This window comes from Cajanus cajan, chromosome 4, assembly GCF_000230855.2.
Source record: "Cajanus cajan strain Asha chromosome 4, NIPB_CcT2T_4, whole genome shotgun sequence".
In the NCBI taxonomy this organism is placed as follows: domain Eukaryota; kingdom Viridiplantae; phylum Streptophyta; class Magnoliopsida; order Fabales; family Fabaceae; genus Cajanus; species Cajanus cajan.
The window spans coordinates 2,039,218-2,054,270 of record NC_138520.1 but is presented as its reverse complement, the minus strand read 5'-3'; positions in this window follow the sequence as shown (position 1 = coordinate 2,054,270).

Below are 15,053 nucleotides of genomic sequence, written 5' to 3'. Positions count from 1 at the left end.
CGTTGTCGCCACCGGCCCGAAACGGGCTTTCGGCATTCGCGAAGGATGGTTGGACTCGTTTTATTTGTTTGAAAATGTGGATTGCTAGAATGACTTATTCTCAAACTGAGACCTCGTCAAACGAGCAATTTTATTAAAAGGCTCACCAATCCATATTAATCCCAAGCGGGACCCTCCATGGATTAGTGGTTTTCGCAGAAGGAGGGTTCGTGGAGTCGCCACCAATGTTTTACTCAAAACATTGGAAAAAGGGATAAGGCAATTGATTTTATAAATCAACTTTGGCCATTACAACCAGAGTCGGGTAAGGGAGTCGGTTACGCGTGGGGAAGGTGTTAGCACCCCACAGCGCCCCTTTCGGGTTCCCTATGACAGATTATTTCTAAAATAATAGCGTAAAATTACTAAATTACCCCTATTTATTATAAGCGATTATAAATTAACTATCTACATGATGACAGTTTAAATATGCACACAGAAAGCAGTAAAAGGAAGGATTTAAGAAGAAACCTCTTGAAGCGTGCTTTTATATATTGAGTAAAACTGGGAAGCTTTTTGGCGTTCCCTCGCTCTACAAGCTCGCTCGCTCTCTCCTATAAAATTTTGACTATGGAAATCCGGAGGATTTCCCTTCGACTAGGTTCGAATCTCCAAGCTAAGTGCTCGGAATTCCAGAACTTCGTCGGATCGACTCCCAGAGAGATTTCTAGGGCAGAACACTGCTCAAAAACCCCAGAATACTCAAGGAGGGAGTCAAAACTGAGTGAAAAAGTGTGGAATGACGTCCAATTGACGTCATATTTATAGGGAATAGGCGCAATACGGCCTACAGGGGCAATACGGCCGTATTGAAATTTTTGAACTTCAATACGGTCGTATTGAAGTTCAATACGGTCGTATTGAAGTTCAGAAATTTCAATACGCCCGTATTGAGTTCGCTGCGGTTGTATTGAAGTGTCAATACGGTCGTACTGACTTCAGTATGGCCGTATTGAAGCTTCAATACGGCCGTATTAAGTTCAGTACGGCCGTATTGGGCTTTTTCCCTCCACTTCTTTATTTTGAGCTATTCTAAGACCTCTGGACCTACAGAGAACCCTCCTAGGGCCTTCGAGGAGTCCTTCTGGCTGATTATCCTTCAGTCTTCGAGAGTCTTCAAGCTTTATTTCCGACCCGGACAATTTTAGGGGTCTACAGCTGCCCCCCCTTTACTTAGTCGGACGGCCTTTTGGTGTATCGGCTGACAAGTAAAGGAGTTGACCCAATTGTCCGGGTATTGTGCCGACCTTCTGACTTGTAGCGTCTTCCGGTGGAAAAATGTTGAGTAGCCTCTCCAGGTGGGTGCATACCTCGGTGCTTCTGACATCCTCGGTAGCTGAGTTTACCTTCTCCAAGGTCAACTTCACTCGACGCCCGAGCCGGAAGTTGGACATCAACGCGCCTCTGATGACGCTGATGGTTGAGTACCGCCTTTCCAGGCTTAGCTTCACTCTTTGTTTGAGCCGGAAGCTAAGTACCCTTGTGACAACGGTAAGCAGTGTGAGTTTTGCCTCTCCAGGCCTTGCTTTGCTTGTTGCCCAAGCTGGAAGCTGTAAGTACCGTCTCTCCAGGCTTAGCTTCACTCTTTGTTCGAGCCGGAAGCTAAGTACCTTTGTGACAACGGTAAGCGGTGAGTATCCCTTTTCCAGAGATAGCTTCGCTCATTGCTCGAGCCGGAAGCTGCATACCTCCGTGTTTGTGACGACGGGGGTAGCGTGAATATCTCCTTTCCAGGGATTCGTGATGATTTTGTCTCCACAGTCCACGATGCTGCTTCGACGGTTGTTTTTTGATTTTGTGCCACTAAGGGCTGGATAACGCAGGGATCCGTCTAGGGGATGTGCAGTTACTCATAGGTTCTTGTGTCCCAACTTTCCATTGCGTAGTTGGTTCCCACTGGGGAATTTCTGATTCCTTAGGGATGCAGACACAAAAATGCTCTTTCTGATGTGAGCGGTGCCTTATGATTGGCTGACGTCCTTTCGACGTTGGTGGAGTATCCCGGTTATCCTTGTTCGGGTAACTCTTTTTGATTTTCTGATTTTTTGCTGCCTCTGTGTAGGCTGTTATCCGCTGGGGATTCTGGATGTTGATTTTGTCTCCACAGTCCACGATGCTGTTTCGACGATTATTTTTGATTTTTGTGCCACTGAGGGCTGGATAACGCAGGGATCCGTCTAGGGGATGTGCAGTCATTCACAGGTTGCTGTGCCCCAACTTGCATTGCATTGTTGGTACCCTTGGGGAATTTCTGACTCCTTGGGGTATAGACACAGATGCTCTTTCTCTCTGAGTTGAGCGATGCCTTATGTTTGGCTGACGTCCTTTGACGTTGGTGGAGTATCCCGGTTTATCCTTATTCGGGTAACTCTTTTTGATTTTCTGATTTTGCTGCCTCTGTGTAGGCTGTTATCCACTGGGGGATTTTGTCGTTGATTTTGATTAGCCTCTTCTGTTAGGCGTATCAGCTTGACGTTCAATGATTGGCTGAGAGCCAGACTCCACTTGGGGAATGATTATTGATTTTTTTTATTTTTTCTCCTTCTGCAGGGATGCCTCTTGAGTAGGCGACTGGGGATTTGGGGATCTTATGTATCCCAGAGTATTATTTAGGAAGCCTCTACAGGCTTAGCCTCACTCGATACTTGAGTTGGAGAGCTATCTTCACTGAGGAAGTTTAAGTCCTTTGACTTGGATATACTGTTTGGATGATCGCACTTCCATTGGGGATTGCGTCAATTTTGCTTTGATAGCTCTCGCTGGGGATTTTTCCGTGAGCTTGAGCTGAGGTTCCTCTGGGGAGTATTATTTCTGCGAGCCTCTCCAGGCTCATTTATTCTGTACAGTTGGGAGAGTATTATTTCTGCAAGCCTCTCCAGGCTTTAGTTATTCTGAGGAAGTATTATTTCTGCAAGCCTCTCCAGGCTCAATTATTCTGAAAGAGTATTATTTCAGCAAGCCTCTCCAGGCTCAAATATTCTGAGAGTATTATTTCTGCAAGCCTCTCCAGGCTTTAGTTATGATGAAAGAGTATTATTTCGGCGAGCCTCTCCAGGCTCAATTATTCTGAAGGAGTATTATTTCGGCAAGCCTCTCCAGGCTCAATTATTCTGCGGGAGTATTATTTAGGCAAGCCTCTCCAGGCTCAGTTATTCTGAGAGAGTATTATTTCGGCGAGCCTCTCCAGGCTCAATTATTCTGTATGATTTGTTGGATTTTCTGTATTTTGCCCTTTTTTCGATTTTGGCTTTTTCTGTGTTTTTGCCTTTTTTGTTGATTTTGGCTTTTTCTGTGTTTTTGCCTTTTTTGTTGAGTTCGGCTTTTTCTGTATTTTTGTTGATTTCTGTATTTTTGCCTTTTTTGTTGGTTTTGGCTTTTTCTGTATAGAAATGTCTCAGTTATTCTGAGAGAGTATTATTTCGGCGAGCCTCTCCAGGCTCAATTATTCTGAGAGAGTATTATTTCGGCGAGCCTCTCCAGGCTCAGTTATTTTGAGAGAGTATTATTTCGGCGAGCCTCTCCAGGCTCAGTTATTTTGAGAGAGTATTCTTTCGGCAAGCCTCTCCAGGCTCAGTTATTTTGAGAGTATTCTTTCGGCAAGCCTCTCCAGGCTCAGTTATTTTGAGAGAGTATTCTTTCGGCAAGCCTCTCCAGGCTCAGTTATTTTGAGAGTATTCTTTCGGCAAGCCTCTCCAGGCTCAATTATTCTGAGAGTATTCTTTCGGCAAGCCTCTCCAGGCTCAGTTATTTTGTATGACGCTGTTGATTTTCTGAATCTTTGCATTTTGTTTGCTGCTGTCATACACAAGCAATTTTTCCTATTTTTTCTAATTTATGTAGTTGCCTCATGACGAGGTCTTTGAAAATTTCTTTATGGCCAATACGGCCGCATCCATTTCAGTATGCCCGTATTGAATTGAAAATTTGTTCATAACCCTAATTTTGGTACGGGCGTACTGAACATGATACGGGCGTATTGTTTTTTCTGAAGTTTATATATTTTGTTTTTTCAATAAACAGAGAATAAGTGATCTTCCAGTACACCTATCATCTGTATGCATGTATGCAGTATGATGCACCTAATTCTATTTGATTCTTTTTTCAAAAGAATTAACCGATGCGTTTTTGTGTTTGGATTTTGCCATTCCTCCAGACGGACTGTGCTCTGCCGATTTCTGTTACCGAGGAATGATGCATATTTGATTTTGGTGTCATCAACCAAATGATTCTTCCCTTTCTTTAGAAGATGTGTCAACCCTCCTATTGACCACTATATCTCCATGTTTCCACTAGATTATTCAAAAATCGTTGGGACAAGAGAGAAAAGAAGGAAAGGATATATATTTTCAAAAGTTTGTGTTTTAGAGGGGATTATTTTATTTTTGAAAAATGGATTTTGTAAGAATGGCTGGCCATGGTAGGCTTATGTGTTTAGGCTTGTTCGATTAAACACTTATGAGGTTAAGCACATCTTTATTAATGATTGTGTTTTGACAACTTGGATAGCTTTTCTTGAGCCCCTTGTTGAATTCAATTGATGGTACCATCATGGATTTATTCTGTTTTTTCCTTTTTTGATGGCCCTAACTTTTGCCTAAAACACCCATTTGTGATGTCTTAGCGGGCTTTTGTTTTTGTTCATTATTTTGTAACCCTAACTTTTGCCTAGGTCACCCTTTTGTGGGATTCCTAGCGGGTCTTTTGGTCTTATTTTGTAACCCTAACTTTTGCCTAGGTCACCCTTTTGTGGGATTCCTAGCGGGTCTTTTGCTCTTTAGGATTTCTTTATCCATGATGGCACTTATTGAGGCCAAGAAAAGGTGCTCCAAGTTGACACACACACTTCCACATAAAAATGATGTGGGTTTATTGATTATTAAGATGATTTTAACCTCATTCATGTTTATTCAAACAGGGTTAAAATAATGTGGTCTAGAATTTTATTGCAAGCGAGAAAAGAAGCAATAAAGAATTAATGAAGAATGATTTTATTATAATCATAATGGAAACATGTGCCCTATCGAGGCTCGGGGGTCGGGCTGTCCCCGAGGAGTGATCTCTAATAGTCACTGAGTCTATACATCCCTATCGGAAGGAGAAGGACACTTGATGACAACAGCTGGCCTTGACGTTTGTGAACCAGCCTTCCTAAAGATCTGGCTTAAAGAACGTCGAGAAGGATCTTGGTTTCTCTTCGTCCTTTGATCTTTGTTAGGGTTGTATCTTAACCCTTGTTTCCCCGGATTGTCTTTGATAATGGGTAGCTCCGGGATTCCTTGGGAGTCCTTGCCTAATTCTTGTCTTGGCAAGTATCCGTTCTTTGTGAGCGTATGAGCTACCTTCTTCATTTCTCGGGGAAACGTTTCAACATTGGCGATTTCCAATGCTTGGAAGGCGGTTTCTAGAGCTTCCTCCACTGCATCCACATAAGGTATGGTGGATGGCTTGCTGATGAGTATGTCGTCTTCAGCTTGTACAGTCACCAGCTTGTCACCCACAATGAATTTGATTTTCTGGTGAAGCGTAGAAGGAATAGCTTTTGCATCATGAATCCAAGGTCGGCCGAGGAGACAGCTGTATGTTGGAGTAATGTCTATCACTTGGAATTCGACATTTAAAGATAGTGGGTCCAATTTGGATTGGAAGATTGATCTCTCCCACCACTTCTCTTTTAGAACCATCGAAGGCTCGAACGATCATGTTGCTCGGGCGCATTTGGACTCCCTTGATTGCCAATTGCTTGAGCGTTCTTTTTGGCATCACATTCAAGGAAGATCCATTATCCACCAAGACTTTTGCGATGTGATACTCCTTGCACTTTATAGAGATGTGCAAGGGCTTGTTGTGTTTTGATCCCTCGGCGGGGATTTCTTCATCGATGAAGGTGCGGTGATCATTAGCCTTGATGTGACTAACAATCCCCTCAAACTCGTCTTGGGAGATAGTGTGCGACACGTATGCCTCGTTCAAGACTTTCAACAGAGCTTGCCGATGCGATTCGAAGCATAGGATCAACGACAATAGCGTAATCTTTGCTGGCGTCTTATGAAGTTGATCCACGATGGAGTACTCGCTCTGTCGGATATATTTTAACAGCTTGTCTGTCTCCTCCTCGGATTCTTTTTCCTCAGTTTTCTTTTCTTCTTTTTCTTTATTCTTGGGGGCTTTATCATGAAGATCTTCGGGAGTGTAGATCCTGCCACTCCTAGTCATGCCCCCAAGTTCCAGCGATGTTGGAGATATCGCTGTCGGCAGAAGAGTGGATGTCGTATATCCACGGCACAGCCTTATTTGATTTGTAAGGGAAAGGCCTTGGAACTGTGATCCTTAATGGTGTCGGACCTTCCCCTTTATTCGTCTTGATTACCAACAACGGAGTTGATGTGCGCTCGCTTGGCGCGGTTGTTGGCTTACACTTGATAACGAACGGCGTGCGATCCATTCTTTGAACATACGCATCGATTATTTCTTTCTTTTTATTAATTTTTATTACTGAATTACTAGGAGGGATGTATGAAATGAATGATTCCTAGATCCCTCCATGATCTATATGCATGATATGAGATGATGATGTTGAATATGCATGCATTGTGTTTATTGAACTAAGCATTATCATGTTTTTAGGATTTTCCTAAGATGATGCATGATATTGCTTGGTTTGGGTAAATACATATTTTTCTTTTGAATATTTTGTATCTTTTTGTATTTTTTGGGTGAAAAGGGAAACTACCTATATGAATGCAAATGAAGGTAGATGTTAACACCATGTACTAGAAGATCTTTATTTCTATTTATTCTTTTTATTTAAATAGAATAGGGATGTTGTTTGTTTAACAAATGCAAATGTATGCTCATACAATGTCATATAGTCAATGCACAAACAATTCACTCATCCACGAACAGTCACGAGCAAATTACGAGGTAGGGGTCTCCTGCAGAAAAGTGCATATTCAAGGAGGATCTAACTGTTCTCACTTGGTCAAAGGCCCCCAAGGTGCCCCCATTATAGGGACCCAATTCCTCTTGTCGTAGGTCGATGGAAAGCTCCAACGCACCGTCGGACTCAAGTTCATGGTTATCACCTTGAGTGATGTTTTCCGACAACGGTCTCATAGGCTCCTATAAACCCATCAACCGGCCGTACTAACATCCACTCCCTATGGATTACCACTCATGCCCCCGGGTATAGAGGGAACTGTTGTGTGCAAAGGTTTGTGTACAATTTGTATTTCAAAACAATTGCGGAAATTAAACAAACAACAGTTATTAAAAGCCATATAATAAATCATGTTATCATACAAGCAAGGGGTAATGAAGTAATTTTAACTATTATTTGTTAAAAATAATCTGTCACTAAATGGGACTGACTCTCGAAGCTTCCCCAGTGGAGTCGCCATCTGTCGCCACCGGCCCGAAACGGGCTTTCGGCATTCGCGAAGGATGGTTGGACTCGTTTTATTTGTTTGAAAATGTGGATTGCTAGAATGACTTATTCTCAAACTGAGACCTCGTCAAACGAGCAATTTTATTAAAAGGCTCACCAATCCATATTAATCCCAAGCGGGACCCTCCATGGATTAGTGGTTTTCGCAGAAGGAGGGTTCGTGGAGTCGCCACCAATGTTTTACTCAAAACATTGGAAAAAGGGATAAGGCAATTGATTTTATAAATCAACTTTGGCCATTACAACCAGAGTCGGGTAAGGGAGTCGGTTACGCGTGGGGAAGGTGTTAGCACCCCACAGCGCCCCTTTCGGGTTCCCTATGACAGATTATTTCTAAAATAATAGCGTAAAATTACTAAATTACCCCTATTTATTATAAGCGATTATAAATTAACTATCTACATGATGACAGTTTAAATATGCACACAGAAAGCAGTAAAAGGAAGGATTTAAGAAGAAACCTCTTGAAGCGTGCTTTTATATATTGAGTAAAACTGGGAAGCTTTTTGGCGTTCCCTCGCTCTACAAGCTCGCTCGCTCTCTCCTATAAAATTTTGACTATGGAAATCCGGAGGATTTCCCTTCGACTAGGTTCGAATCTCCAAGCTAAGTGCTCGGAATTCCAGAACTTCGTCGGATCGACTCCCAGAGAGATTTCTAGGGCAGAACACTGCTCAAAAACCCCAGAATACTCAAGGAGGGAGTCAAAACTGAGTGAAAAAGTGTGGAATGACGTCCAATTGACGTCATATTTATAGGGAATAGGCGCAATACGGCCTACAGGGGCAATACGGCCGTATTGAAATTTTTGAACTTCAATACGGTCGTATTGAAGTTCAATACGGTCGTATTGAAGTTCAGAAATTTCAATACGCCCGTATTGAGTTCGCTGCGGTTGTATTGAAGTGTCAATACGGTCGTACTGACTTCAGTATGGCCGTATTGAAGCTTCAATACGGCCGTATTAAGTTCAGTACGGCCGTATTGGGCTTTTTCCCTCCACTTCTTTATTTTGAGCTATTCTAAGACCTCTGGACCTACAGAGAACCCTCCTAGGGCCTTCGAGGAGTCCTTCTGGTTGATTATCCTTCAGTCTTCGAGAGTCTTCAAGCTTTATTTCCGACCCGGACAATTTTAGGGGTCTACATGCGTGATAGGGCACTAGCGGCTTGGCTAAATCCGGAGTTGCCAAAACGTTCACAATGAGGAAAAGAAAATAGCATCTAACCTATTCTTAAGGACATCAAGAAAAAGGCCATTAAAATGTTGTTCTTGTTGCTTAGCCAAATGCTAAGTTCTTGCACCATTGATCTACTCAAATATTTCTGCAAGCACACCAACAACCGTCTAACTGGTGACAAAGATCACCTTCATTACCTTACTTTTATGAGTCTCTTGAAACAACTTGTCCCTGAATGGTTCGCTTAATTCTTGATTTAGCCGTACAATTCTTGATTATTCTTGTTTATTCTCTTAATTTGTCTCCAAATAGATATAACAAACTCATCTCCTATTACCCTTTATATACTTGAAGACTCTTTCTTTTCACTTTTAACCAATCACAACATTTTACTTTCTTTTTCTTCTTCGTGCAGAGCTGCAACTATCTTGTGCAAAATAATATTCGCATTATCACAGGGAGAGTGAAGTGCAAGAAGTGCCAGCAAGAATTCGAGATGCTGCTTGATCTAGAGGAGAAAGTGTCTACATTACGAGAATTCGTTGATAGGGAAAGAGAGACCTTGCGTGATAGGGCACCACGGGCTTGGATAAATCCGGAGTTGCCAAAATATTCGCAATGCGGAAAAGAAAATAACATTAAACCCATTCTCAAGGACATAAAGAAAAAGGCCATTAAATGGTTGTTCTAGTTGCTCAGCCAACTGCTAAGTTCTTGCACCATTGATCAACTCAAATATTTCTGCAAGCACACCAATAACCGTCCAACTGGTGTCAAAGATCAACTGGTACCAAATTAATTGGAATAATTAACTTGGTGTACATTTTGTCTGTTTTAATTTGGCATACATTTTGTACGTTTAAATTCTCCTTTATTGCAGAATAATGTCAAATCATATCAACGATATGAGGGAGATAATTTAGCTTCTAGTTTAAGATCTGTAGCTGTCATATACTTGTATATAATTACCTATTGATCAATAGAATGGGACACACGATTGTATTTTCATAACTTTGTTATCTTGCGTGATAGGGCACTAGCGGCTTGGCTAAATCCGGAGTTGCCAAAATGTTCACAATGAGGAAAAGAAAATAGCATCTAACCTATTCTCAAGGACATCAAGAAAAAGACAATTAATTGGTTGTTCTTGTTGCTCAGCCAAATGCTAAGTTCTTGCACCATTGATCAACTCAAATATTTCTGCAAGCACACCAACAACCGTCCAACTGGTGCCAAAGATCAACTGGTACCAAATTAATTAGAATAATTAATTTGGTGTACATTTTGTCCGTTTTAATTTGGCGTATATTTTGTCCGTTTTAATTCTTCTTTATTGCAGAATATTGTCAAATCATATCAAGGATATGAGGGAGATAATTTAGCTTGTAGTTTAAGATCTGTAGCTGTCATATACTTGTATATAATTACCTATTGATCAATAGAATGGGACACACGATTGTATTTTCATAACTTTGTTATCTTGCGTGATAGGGCACTAGCGGCTTGGCTAAATCCGGAGTTTCCAAAATATTCACAATGAGGAAAAGAAAATAGCATCAAACCTATTCTCAAGGACATCAAGAAAAAGGCAACTAATTGGTTGTTCTTGTTCCTCAGCCAACTACTAAGTTCTTGCACCATTGATCAACTCAAATATTTCTGCAAGCACACCAATAACCGTCCAACTGGTGCCAAAGATCAACTAGTACCAAATTAATTGGAATAATTAACTTGGTGTATATTTTGTCCGTTTTAATTTGGCGTACATTTTGTCTGTTTTAATTCTCCTTTATTGTAGAATAATGTTAAATCATATCAACGATATGAGGGAGATAATTTAGCTTGTAGTTTAAGATCTGTAGCTGTCATATACTTACTTGTAAATAATTACCTATTGATCAATAGAATGGGACACACGATTCTATTTTCATAACTTTGTTACCTTGCGTGATAGGGCACTACCGGCTTGGCTAAATCTGGAGTTGCCAAAATGTTCACAATGAGGAAAAGAAAATAGCATCAAACCTATTCTCAAGGACATCAAGAAAAAGGACATTAATTGGTTGTTCTTGTTGCTCAGCCAATTTCTAAGTTCTTGCACCATTGATCTACTCAATTATTTCTGCAAGCACACCAATAACCGTCCAACTGGTGCCAAAGATCAATTGGTACCAAATTGATTGGAATAATTAATTTGCTGTACATGTTGTCTGTTTTAATTTGGCGTATATTTTTTCCGTTTAAATTCTTCTTTATCGCAGAATAATGTCAAATCATATCATGGATATGAGGGAGATAATTTAGCTTGTAGTTTAAGATCTGCAGTTGTCATATACTTGTATATAATTACCTATTGATCAATAGAATGAGACACACGATTATATTTTCATAACTTTGTTATCTAGCGTGATAGGGCACTAGCGGCTTGGCTAAATTCGGAGTTGCCAAAATGTTCACAATGAGGAAAAGAAAATAGAATCTAACCTATTCTCAAGGACATCAAGAAAAAGGTCATTAATTGGTTGTTCTTGTTGCTCAGCCAAATGCTAAGTTCTTGCACCATTGATCAACTCAAATATTTCTGCAAGCACACCAATAACCGTCCAACTGGTGCCAAAGATCAACTGGTACCAAATTAATTGGAATAATTAATTTGGTGTACATTTTGTCCGTTTTAATTTGGCGTATATTTTGTCCGATTTAATTCTTCTTTATTGTAGAATATTGTCAAATCATATCAAGGATATGAGGGAGATAATTTAGCTTGTAGTTTAAGATCTGTAGCTGTCATATACTTGTATATAATTACCTATTGATGAATAGAATGGGACACACGATTGTATTTTCATAACTTTGTTATCTTGCGTGATAGGGCACTAGCAACTAAGCTAAATATTGATCTACTCAAATATTTCTGCAAGCACCATTGATCTACTCAAATATTTCTGCAAGCACACCAATAACCGTCCAACTGGTGCCAAAGATCACCTTCATTACCTTACTTATATGAGTCTCTTGAAACAAATTGTCCCTGAAAGGTTCGCTTAGTTCTTGATTTAGACGTACAATTCTGGATTATTCTTGTTTATTCTCTTAATTTGTCTTCAAATAGATATAACAAACTCATCTCCTATTACCCTTTATATACTTGAAGACTCTTTGTTTTCACTTTCAACCAGTCACAACATTTTACTTTCTTTTTCTTCTTCGTGCAGAGCCGCAACTATCTTGTGCAAAATAATATTCGCATTATCACAGGGAGAGTGAAGTGCAAGAAGTGCTAGAAAGAATTCGAGATGCTGCTTGATCTAGAGGAGAAAGTATCTACATTACGAGAATTCGTTGATAGGGAAAGAGAGACCTTGCCTGATAGGGCACCACGGGCTTGGATAAATCCGGAGTTGCCAAAATATTCGCAATGCAGAAAAGAAAATAACATTAAACTGATTCTCAAGGACGTAAAGAAAAAGGCCATTAAATGGTTGTTCTAGTTGCTCAGCCAACTGCTAAGTTCTTGCACCATTGATCAACGCAAATATTTTTGCAAGCACACCAATAACCGTCCAACTGGTGCCAAAGATCAACTGGTACCAAATTAATTGGGATAATTAACTTGGTGTACATTTTGTCTGTTTTAATTTGGCGTACATTTTGTACGTTTTAATTCTCCTTTATTGCAGAATAATGTCAAATCATATCAACGATCTGAGGGAGATAATTTACCTTGTAGTTTAAGATCTGTAGCTGTCATATACTTGTAAATAAATACCTATTGATCAATAGAATGGGACACACGGTTGTATTTTCATAACTTTGTTATCTTGCGTGATAGGGCACTAGCAGCTTGGCTAAATATTGATCTACTAAAATATTTCTGCAAGCACCATTGATCTACTCAAATATTTCTGCAAGCACACCAATAACGGTCCAACTGGTGCCAAAGATCACCTTCATTACCTTACTTATATGAGTCTCTTGAAACAAATTGTCCCTGAAAGGTTCGCTTAATTCTTGATTTAGACGTACAATTCTGGATTATTCTTGTTTATTCTCTTAATTTGTCTTCAAATAGATATAACAAACTCATCTCCTATTACCCTTTATATACTTGAAGATTCTTTGTTTTCACTTTCAAGCAGTCACAACATTTTACTTTCTTTTTCTTCTTCGTGCAGAGCCGCAACTATCTTGTGCAAAATAATATTCGCATTATCACAGGGAGAGTGAAGTGCAAGAAGTGCCAGCAAGAATTCGAGATGCTGCTTGATCTAGAGGAGAAAGTATCTACATTACGAGAATTCGTTGATAGGGAAAGAGAGACCTTGCCTGATAGGGCACCACGGGCTTGGATAAATCCGGAGTTGCCAAAATATTCGCAATGCAGAAAAGAAAATAACATTAAACTGATTCTCAAGGACGTAAAGAAAAAGGCCATTAAATGGTTGTTCTAGTTGCTCAGCCAACTGCTAAGTTCTTGCACCATTGATCAACGCAAATATTTTTGCAAGCACACCAATAACCGTCCAACTGGTGCCAAAGATCAACTGGTACCAAATTAATTGGGATAATTAACTTGGTGTACATTTTGTCTGTTTTAATTTGGCGTACATTTTGTACGTTTTAATTCTCCTTCATTGCAGAATAATGTCAAATCATATCAACGATCTGAGGGAGATAATTTACCTTGTAGTTTAAGATCTGTAGCTGTCATATACTTGTAAATAAATACCTATTGATCAATAGAATGGGACACACGGTTGTATTTTCATAACTTTGTTATCTTGCGTGATAGGGCACTAGCAGCTTGGCTAAATATTGATCTACTAAAATATTTCTGCAAGCACCATTGATCTACTCAAATATTTCTGCAAGCACACCAATAACGGTCCAACTGGTGCCAAAGATCACCTTCATTACCTTACTTATATGAGTCTCTTGAAACAAATTGTCCCTGAAAGGTTCGCTTAATTCTTGATTTAGACGTACAATTCTGGATTATTCTTGTTTATTCTCTTAATTTGTCTTCAAATAGATATAACAAACTCATCTCCTATTACCCTTTATATACTTGAAGACTCTTTGTTTTCACTTTCAACCAGTCACAACATTTTACTTTCTTTTTCTTCTTCGTGCAGAGCCGCAACTATCTTGTGCAAAATAATATTCGCATTATCACAGGGAGAGTGAAGTGCAAGAAGTGCCAGCAAGAATTCGAGATGCTGCTTGATCTAGAGGAGAAAGTATCTACATTACGAGAATTCGTTGATAGGGAAAGAGAGACCTTGCCTGATAGGGCAGCACGGGCTTGGATAAATCCGGAGTTGCCAAAATATTCGCAATGCAGAAAAGAAAATAACATTAAACTGATTCTCAAGGACGTAAAGAAAAAGGCCATTAAATGGTTGTTCTAGTTGCTCAGCCAACTGCTAAGTTCTTGCACCATTGATCAACGCAAATATTTTTGCAAGCACACCAATAACCGTCCAACTGGTGCCAAAGATCAACTAGTACCAAATTAATTGGGATAATTAACTTGGTGTACATTTTGTCTGTTTTAATTTGGCGTACATTTTGTACGTTTTAATTTTCCTTTATTGCAGAATAATGTCAAATCATATCAACGATATGAGGGAGATAATTTACCTTGTAGTTTAAGATCTGTAGCTGTCATATACTTGTAAATAAATACCTATTGATCAATAGAATGGGACACATGATTGTATTTTCATAACTTTGTTATCTTGCGTGATAGGGCACTAGCAGCTTGGCTAAATATTGATCTACTCAAATATTTCTGCAAGCACCATTGATCTACTCAAATATTTCTGCAAGCACACCAATAACCGTCCAACTAGTGCCAAAGATCACCTTCATTACCTTACTTATATGAGTCTCTTGAAACAAATTGTCCCTGAATGGTTCGCTTAATTCTTGATTTAGACGTACAATTCTGGATTATTCTTTTTTATTCTCTTAATTTGTCTTCAAATAGATATAACAAACTCATCTCCTATTACCCTTTATATACTTGAAGACTCTTTGTTTTCACTTTCAACCAGTCACAACATTTTACTTTCTTTTTCTTCTTCGTGCAGAGCCGCAACTATCTTGTGCAAAATAATATTCGCATTATCACAGGGAGAGTGAAGTGCAAGAAGTGCCAGAAAGAATTCGAGATGCTGCTTGATCTAGAGGAGAAAGTATCTACATTACGAGAATTCGTTGATAGGGAAAGAGAGACCTTGCCTGATAGGGCACCACGGGCTTGGATAAATCCGGAGTTGCCAAAATATTCGCAATGCAGAATAGAAAATAACATTAAACTGATTCTCAAGGACGTAAAGAAAAAGGTCATTAAATGGTTGTTCTAGTTGGTCAGCCAACTGCTAA